We start from the raw sequence: 7,610 nt of genomic DNA on the forward strand, positions 1-7,610 counted from the left end.
TGCATCCAACCTTATCTCTTCAAGTTCATTTAATTGAAGTAACCTTTTCTCTCCAGCACTATTTAAGTCAAAAATTCAAAGTTTGGATTGCCCAATATGCTTTGTGCTCCAACTCGATTGGCAAATGACATGATTTCCCATAGACTAGCTTAAAAGGTGTAGTTCTAATGGATGTCTTGTAAGTTGTCCTGTACGCCCATAATGCATCATCTAGCCTCAATGACCAATCCTTCCTTGAATGATTAACAATTTTTTCCAGAATTCTCTTTAATTCCCTATTAGATACTTTAACTTGCCTACTAGTCTAAGGTGTAGCTACCTTATAAGTAACCCCATATTTCTTCAAAAGATCTTCAAACTTTTTATTGCAGAAATGAGATCCACCATCACTAATTATAACTCTTGGAGCTCCAAATTTAGTGAAAATAAACTTTTTCAAAAATTTCACTACTACCCTTGCATCATTTGTAGGGGAAGCAATGGCCTCAACCCATTTAGACATATAATCCACACCTACCAAAATGTACTTATTCCCAAAAGATGATGGGAATGGTCCTATGAAATCTATGTCCCAAATATCAAATAACTCAATCTCCAAAATTCCTTGTTGTGGCATTTCATTTTTCTTTAAAATATTCCCCACTCTTTGACATCTGTCACATCTCAAAATAAATTCTCTCACAATTTTAAACATGTGTGGCTAATAAAATCTAGCTTGAAGTATTTTAGCCACTATTTTATCCACACTAAAACACATCTCAAAATAAATTCTCTCACAATTTTAAACATGTGTGGCTAATAAAATCTAGCTTGAAGTATTTTAGCCACTATTTTATCCACACTAAAATGACCTCTATAATCAGAAGAATGACAGTACTCTAGAATGTTTCCTATTTCCTCTTCAGGCACGCACCTTCTAACTAAGCCATCATTACATCTCTTGAATAACAATGGATCCTCCCATGTATAAAATTTCACATCATGCAAAAATTTCTTTTTCTATTGATAGCTCAAATTTAGTGGGAGAACTCCACATGACAGGTAATTGACAAAATCTGCAAACCATGGCAATGTAGCAACAATAACTAGCAATTGCTCATTCGAGAAAAACTCACCAATTGGCAATTCCTCTTCATTTCCATCCTTACTCTCATACTTAATCCTTGATAGATGGTTCGCCACAACATTTTCAGCTCCCTTTTATCTTTAATTTATAAGTCAAACTCCTGTAGCAATAGAACCCATCTTATCAGTCTTGGCTTTACTTTTTTTTTTTATTCATCAAATATCTTACGGCGGCATGGTCTGTATAGACAATTACTTTCGATCCAACTAGGTATGATCTGAACTTTTCCACCGCAAATACCACAGCTAAAAATTCTTTCTCAGTGGTGGCATAATTTACTTGAGCATCATCTAGAGTTTTGCTAGCATAATAGATTGCATAAGACCTCTTCTCTTTTTTCTGACCAAGTACAGCTCCCATAGCAAAGTCACTAGCATCACACATAATCTCAAATGGCAATGACCAATCCGGAGGTTGCATAATAGGGGTTGTTGTTAGAGCTTCCTTCAACCTATTAAAAGAATCAAAACAAGTGTGGTCAAAATTAAAAGGAATATCATGATTTAACAAATTTGTAAGAGGTTTAGCAATTTTTGAAAAATCCTTTATAAATCGCCGGTAGAACCAAGCATGCCCAAGAAAACTTCTAATTCCTTTCACTGAAATTCATGGAGGCATCTTCTCAATCACTTCTACTTTGGCCTTGTCCACTTCAATTCCTCTATGTGATACCAAATGTCCAAGAACAATGCCTTCTTGCACCATAAAATGACATTTCTCCCAATTTAGCACCAAATCTATTTCTTCACATCTTTTAAGCACTTTAGAGAGGTTAGATAGACAATTATCAAAAGAAAAACCATATACAGAAAAATCATCCATGAAAACTTCTATAATTTCCTCAATAAAATCAGAGAAAATGGCCATCATACACTGTTGAAAAGTAGTTGGTGCATTACATAAGCCAAAAGGCATCCTTTTATATGCAAATATGCCATGTGGACATGCGAATGTGGTTTTCTCTTGATCACTAGGATGTATTGGGATTTGGAAAAAACTAGAATACCTATCCAAATAATAAAAATATGAATGTTTTGCTAACCTCTCTAACATTTGATCAATAAAAGGCAAGGGAAAATGGTATTTCCTAGTGGCACTATTAGGCTTCCTGTGATCTATACACATCCTCCAACCTGTGACAATTCTAGTAGGTATTAACTCATTATTTTCATTTTTCACAACGGTCACACCTCCTTTCTTAGGAACTACATGAACTGGGCTAACCCAACTACTATCAGAAATAGGATAAATGATCTCAGCTTCAAGCAGTTTCAAGACTTCTTTCTTCACCACCTCTTTCATATTAGGAATTAACCTTCTTTGATGTTCTATGGTAGCTTTAAAATTATCCTCTAAAAGAATCCTATGCATGCACAAGGTAGGGTTTATACCCTTTATGTCATCAATGGTCTAACCAATGACTTTCCTATGTGCTCTTAAATCTCTCAGCAATTTTTCAACTTGTACATCACTCAAATTTGCATTAATAATGACAGGATAAGTTGAATTAGGTCCAAGAAAAGCATACCTTAATGTAGATGGAAGTGGTTTGAGGTTTACCTATGGTGCGTCCTTCTCATCTAGCAAAGATGGGTGTGCAACTTCATATTTCAGTTCTTCAACTTGCAAAACTTGATCTCCTACAACTTCTTGAGTAGCTTCCAAAATTTGAGCAAAAGCTGCAACTTCAGGAATTTCATCCTTTGTTGTTCTACTTAGGGGTGAGCATTCGGTTCGAGCCAAACTGAACCAAATTAAATTATAAAAATCGAACTGTAAATTTTAGAAATCGAACCGAATCGAAATGGGTAAAAAACAAAATCAAACCAAACCGTTCTATTTCGGTTCGATTCGATTTAAATCGATAGGTTTGATTTTTTATTGATTTTTTAATTTAGACTTGATTTTCAAGTTATTTGGTCTAATTTTAACTTTGGTTTGAACCTAATAACCATTAATCAATAACATTAAACAATTAATATATATATAATTAAATATAATTCATAAAATTTTCATAAAAATAAATCAATTCAAAAATTAATTCAGTTTGACTTAGTTCGATTTGACTATATAAATTACTATTTGGTTCGGTTTGGTTTAACCGATTTTTTCTCTTCAAAACTGAACCGAACCAAAATAATCGAAATTTTTATAATGTAAAACCGAATTGAACCGATTGAATTTTAAACCGAATCGATTGAACCAAATTGACTCAGTTCGGTTCGATTTTTCGGTTTGAACCGAATTCTGCTTAGCCCTAGTTCTACTATGTACTAAACAATTCTCCAAAGGGTCCTCAGGATATCTTTTCTTAAATTCTGCTTCCGCAATCTCATTAATAACATCCACCCTTAAACAAGGATCAACTCCATGATGTTTCTTCAAAGTCTGATTCAAATTAAATTCCACCTCCTCTTCTCCAACTTTTAATGTCAATCTACCATTCTTTACATCAATTATAGCCCCTGCTGTGGCTAAAAATGACCTTCCCAAGATGATAGGTATGTGAATATCCTCTTCCATTTCAAGAACCAAAAAATCCACTGGAATGAAAAATTTTCCAACTTTTAAGGGCACATTCTCCAAAATTTCCACTGGATATTTGATAGATCTATCGGCTAGTTGCAAAGAAATGGTGGTGGGCTTCAAATCTCCTACCTTCAACTTTTCACAAATGAAGAGTGGCATCAAACTTACACTAGCTCCAAGATCACACAATGCCTTTTCAATACTAGTGTCCCCAATGTAACAAGGAATAGAGAAACTTCCTGGATCCTTCAATTTTGGTGGAAGTTTATTCTGTAAGAGAGCACTACACTCCTCTGTTAATGCCACAGTTTCATAATCTTCTAATCTCCTCTTATTTGAAAAAATTTCTTTCAGGAACTTAGCATATGAGGGCATTTGAGAAATTGCATCTGTAAATGGAATGTTGATGTATAATTTCTTCAAAACTTCCAAAAATTTCCTGAACTGCTTATTTAGCTTTGTTTTCTGAAACCACGGAGGATATGGCAATGGTGGTGGAGGCACATACTTTTCCTCTTCTTCTTTTTCAACTTTCTTCTTTTTGTTTGCTTCCTCATTAACTTCATTATGATTTAAAATAGATTCATTTTTGTCTTCATCTTCTTTCTTCTTTTCCTCTTCTATCTCATCTTCCTTTTTATTTCCCAAAATTTTCCCACTCCTTAGGATCACTGCCTTGCAATGTTCTCTAGGATTCTCTAGTTAACTTGGAAGTTTTCCTTGTGCTTTACAAGAAGAACTTGCTTGTTGAGCTATTTGGTTTTCCAACATCCTGTTATAAGTGGCAAGCTGGTCTATCCTTGAAGTTAATTGTTGAATCATTTCTCCTTATTTTTGTTGAGCAGTTAAGAAATTCTCCATCATAGACTTCAAAATTGAATCTTGGTCTGAAGACTGAACTGGTTGTTTTGGAACAGGTGCATTTTGATTCCTTTGTGGTGGAAATCTAGGTGGTACTCTGTTTTGCTGAAAATTCTACTGTTGTTGCTGAAAAATAGGAGGTTGTTGATAATTCTGTTGCTGCCCTTGTCGACCTCCCCAAGAAAAGTTAGGGTGGTTCCTCCATGCTGGATTATATGTAGTAGAAAAAGGATTACCAACTGGTTTCTGATTGTAATTCCCAACAAAATCAACTTGCTCATTTCCAAACTCTTGCCCATAGGAAGGAAAATCATTGATACAATGCATATTTCCCGCACCAACATCTTCTGTATGACTAGATCCTCCAATTGATGAGTTAACCTTCGTGCTTAACTTATCCATTTTTCTCGTCAAAGCATCAAATTTGGCATTGAACATACTCATGGCATCTAATTCATATACACCAACTGGTGGCTTCTTCATTTCATTTCTTTCACAGCTCCATTAATAATTATTGTAAGCAGTTTTATCCAATGCTGAATAAGCTTCATCTTCTGACTTTTCCATAAGATCAACTCCTGAAGATGCATCAATTATACTTTTAATTGCTGGAGAAACACCATTGTAGTAATGTTGAACTAGCATCCATTTAGGAATTCCATGATGTGGACATCTCCTTTGAAGATCCTTGTATCTCTCCCAAGCTTCATAGAGACTCTCATCATCCCTTAGTCTGAAAGAAGTTGATTCATTTGTCAATTTTGCAGTCATGCTAGGAGGAAAGTATTAAGCCAAGAAAGCTTGTGACAACTCATCCCAAGTAGTTATTGGACCCGAAGGTAATGAATGCAACCACTCCCTAGCACGATCCTTCAAAGAAAAAGGAAATAATCTCAGTCGGATGGCATCATCTGACACTCCATTTATCTTCAGCATGTCACTAATCTCAAGAAAATGTGCAAGGTGCACATGTGGACTCTCAGTAGGACCTCCCCCAAACTGTGATTGTTGAACCATTTGACAAACTTCCACTCTAGGCCTTATAATACTCGGTCTAAAATCTCCAAAACTAGGAAAAGCATGATCCTTAATTAATCGATTGTTGTTGTTTGCCATAGCTTCTATCACTTGTTGCACTTAATGTTGCTCTTGCTGTCTTTGAATTCTGAGTTCAGCTTTTCTTCTTTTAGACTCTGCTCTTAAAGCTTTAGCTGTCTTTTCAATCTCAGGATCAAAAATTAAATCAATTTCTACACTTTTTGTTCTTCTCATATAAAAGATATGTACCTGAAAAACCAAAATAAGAAAATCTCAAAGTAAAATGATAAAGAAGAGAAATTAAAATAAAAAATAAAATGCCCAAATTAACCAAACAATCAATCGTCTAATATCAAACAAAACAAATCCCCAGCAACAGCGCCAAAAACTTGCTTGCGTACTCTACAATTATACGAGTCGTTCAAGTAGTAAAGAAAAGATATCATCCCACAGAGATTTGTTGTTTGAGTACCAAACTATAAAAGTCACGATTATTTGGGCTATCGATAATTTATGCCAAAAATAGAGTAAGAGATGCAGCAAATTAAATTGGGAAAATAAGGAAATTATAATGAATTAAGCAATTAAAATTCTAAGCACTATACTAATTTACTAAAATTTTAGCAAGTGACAAAAGATTTAATTAATTAATGGTAAAAATTGATTTCGGAGTTAAGGTTCATGAAGTAAATTTCATTAGGATTTGGATAGGCAAAGCCAAGATTAAGGGAAATACAAGTTTGAAGGAAGTTAATTCTGATTTCCTTTAATTTCTCTTTCAAGCAAACTAAAGAGTGTTTTAAAGGAAACTAAACCCCATTCTCATGCGATGTTTAATTACCCAAAACCCTTTAAGCATTTTAATCAACTTGAAATTCCTCTTAACCCACTAGTTTATTTCTAACACTAGGTGATTAAGTTCATTATCTTGATTATCTATCATAGATTTTCACCTCTTGATCTATGATTAAGAACAAAACCCAAAGGGTACCAATAATGGGTATGTAAATAAGCACACAAGATAAGAATAAAAGCTTATATATACTAAAATTTGGTTAAAACCAGTCCAAATCCACAGATAAAACTTAAATCATTACACCCAACTTTGAAATCTTAAGTATCTATTCACTCATGCTTGTATTTACAAGTATAAAATATGAAATAGAGTAAGAAAACATGAAAATAAACTAAAAATAAAAGAACCTAGAAGAAGAAGATCCAAATCTCTGAAAATAGAAGCTGGAAAACGTCACTCTGCAGGTGTTCTTCCTCTTAGAAATGGCATGATTCCCTCTTTCCTTTTCTCTTTTGATTTTTCTCTCTCTTTCTCCTTATGGTAAAAAATGAGAATATGATGCTTATATATCCCCTCAAGGTTTGCCCTAAAAATAGTCTCTAAAGGAATAAAGACAAAAGGTGTAGAAGGTGTGAAAAGAGAAAATTTTTCCATGTTAGCAAATCTGCCAGTGCCATCCCACATGCCTCATGTTGATTCAAGTTATTTTCAACATGCCTCATTTTGATTTAGAGGAGGAGCCTTTAGATTCTACACGACCAGCTACACAGGGCATGTGGGAGTCCCTGAAACTTTCGACGTGTTTTGTTCCGAAATCTCTGTTTACATGACCCGGTGTGAATTTACATGCCTCATGTGGATTCCTACTAGCTAACTCTTATCTTTACATGACCCTCAACACGGGGCATGTTAAGGCCCTTGAAAGTCTCGGTTGGTCTTCTTCTTTAAGCGAATTTTCTTCATTTTTTACACTACTTTAAGCATCCAAATCATTATGAATTTCTTATATATGGACTTTTTTGCCTTTAAACCTTATTAAAACCTATAAAAAAAAACATTAAAATTCTAAAAATAAAATATAATGAAACTAAAATTAACAAATTAACTAAAATAAGCATTAAGAGCATAAAATTACTAAACTAAAAAGGCAAAATAGATGCAAAACTACCCTAAAATATCTATATAAAATGGGTTTATCAGTCTCGTGCCTGACAACTGGCCTTGTACCTGACAGATGTATATAGGGTAGACATATGACTG

General features: G+C 34.2%; 1 non-coding gene across 1 annotated transcript; it reads left to right on the top strand.

The window, feature by feature from the left end:
- Window positions 1-5,171: 5,171 nt before the first annotated feature.
- Window positions 5,172-5,278, top strand: LOC131169497 (small nucleolar RNA R71). The gene has a single exon (XR_009140436.1). It is a non-coding gene; the product is annotated as a small nucleolar RNA R71 (small nucleolar RNA).
- The last annotated feature ends 2,332 nt before the right edge of the window (window positions 5,279-7,610 follow it).

This window comes from Hevea brasiliensis, chromosome 1 (genome assembly GCF_030052815.1).
Source record: "Hevea brasiliensis isolate MT/VB/25A 57/8 chromosome 1, ASM3005281v1, whole genome shotgun sequence".
In the NCBI taxonomy this organism is placed as follows: Eukaryota; Viridiplantae; Streptophyta; class Magnoliopsida; order Malpighiales; family Euphorbiaceae; genus Hevea; species Hevea brasiliensis.